This window comes from Arachis ipaensis, chromosome B06 (genome assembly GCF_000816755.2).
Source record: "Arachis ipaensis cultivar K30076 chromosome B06, Araip1.1, whole genome shotgun sequence".
NCBI classification, from domain to species: domain Eukaryota; kingdom Viridiplantae; phylum Streptophyta; class Magnoliopsida; order Fabales; family Fabaceae; genus Arachis; species Arachis ipaensis.
This window is the reverse complement of record NC_029790.2, coordinates 1,974,112-1,976,201: the sequence shown is the minus strand read 5'-3', so window position 1 is coordinate 1,976,201 and position 2,090 is coordinate 1,974,112.

Below are 2,090 nucleotides of genomic sequence, written 5' to 3'. Positions count from 1 at the left end.
TATTTTAATTTTAATTTACAAACAATATTCTTGTTACAACTTTTGAAAAGATAAAACATTACCAAACTCAACCAAAACTTAAAGGTGTTTGGTCTTTTGCTGCAATAAAATGTCATTGTTAGCATTCAATCAACGCACTGTTGCATGCAACAACAAAAATGTCTATGATCTATACATTACTAAGCTCTCTATCTATCCTTATAATGCATGTGTGCTGTTTTCCTTCTTATATATACTAAATGTACACCAAAAATTAATTACTAAATTACATAATAATATAAAATATAGATTAAAAATAAATTAAATAAAATATTTAGTAATTATTTTTTATATGCATATAATTTTTTTATTAACTAAAAATATTATGTGTATACTATGCATTTATTAGCTACTAAATTAATCATGTAATTATTATTTTTAATATATATTTTATATTAATAAATAATTTAATTATTAGTTTTTTATATACATATAAGCATAATTGAAATTTGAATGTAATTGTCAATGTGTAATTGCATCTTTAATCATCGAAAAAATTGTCGTAAAAATAAATAGAGTCTTATATTAATAAGCATCGTAAAGACACTTTCTAATGCATTAAATGCATTACAAATGTATTAAAATTTAAAAGAGTTAAAACTTTTTTTTTACTCTCTTAATCAATATCTTTAGAACACTTTTTAAGTAAATCCATTTCAATATAAATTAACATACGTAGCAATAAGTAATAATTTGAAGCATAAAAAATTAATAAGTCATCACAAGTTTTATTATTAAAACATACACCATTTAAAGGATTATATTATATGAGTTTAATTTGAATGTACTGACAATATAAAACGTTTTACACAGTCGTATAATCACAACTATTTTTTTAAATAAACATTCACCCAATTAATATAAAATGTAGTTATTTTTATTAATATTAACGTTATATATATGGTTGGATATATATATATATATAACGGTTTTATACTATGTTCGGTTCTCGGGTCCCAAACGGATCAGGTAAGTGGAATGGACAAATGAGATGAGGAGGATCTGGACCTAGATGACGAACGGACGGATTTTTTGAGTTGTGGTGTTGGAGAGTGGAAGACAGAAACTTGACGACCTCCCGAGCTGTGGTGTTGAGAAAGGGGAGAGTCACCTGCAATGACACTCCAACGCTCTAGTCAGGGGTCGTATAGGTGGCAGTAAAAGTAACGGGTTAGTGACGTACCTAGGAAGAGGGGTAGGGCGCTCCCCTTATATATTCTGTCAGTTTTTCCCTTCTGGCTGTAATGAACAATGCTAGAAGAGAGGAGGTACTTGAGCGTTCTTATCAGGTCGTTTGTCAGCCACTCGCTGAATCGGCCACTCGGGCCGGGACGCTGCATCAAGCGGGCCGGACTGAAACACACTAATAACGCATTAAAATTAAATTTTATATTATATATGTATATTATTTGAGTTGGATCGGAATATTCCAATCCAGCTAAACAAAAATTATATGGGGAGTCAAATCTAATTCAAAGTGTTCAAGACAAGTAAGGTTTTTGCTTTGGATCAATTTGGATCAGGGACATCCCTAAATTATTGTATACAAAATGCAATAATAGTTCTGATATTTTTAGCAATATATGTAACACTTCTGGTTTCTTATACTCCATGCTATGTCCAAACTCTAAAATATAAGATTAGGTAAAATAGTAATCCTGAATTCCAATTACAATATTTTTCTTTGTTTTGTTTATTTATTAATTATTATATTTTCTTATTCAAAGATCTTGTGTTGTGTCGTTATCTCATTGCTAATAAAAAAAAAGGCAGTGAGGCACTAGTGAGCCCCATTTGATGGGGAGGGGCAGCAACTTCACTGCACCATAGAAAGAGATTTACCAAGTTTCAGAAAAATGTGTTTTTTTTGTAATTAATTTTCTTAAACTAAAAGCCGACAGTAGAGGAAATTAAAACAAAATTGCCAATACAGAAGTCTAAATTTAATTAATTGGTCAAACCTATTTTTAAGGATATTTTTGTGCTTGGGAGGGATTATCCATTGGAAGATGTTATGTGATATTAATTTTAATATTAAGAAATAAAATATT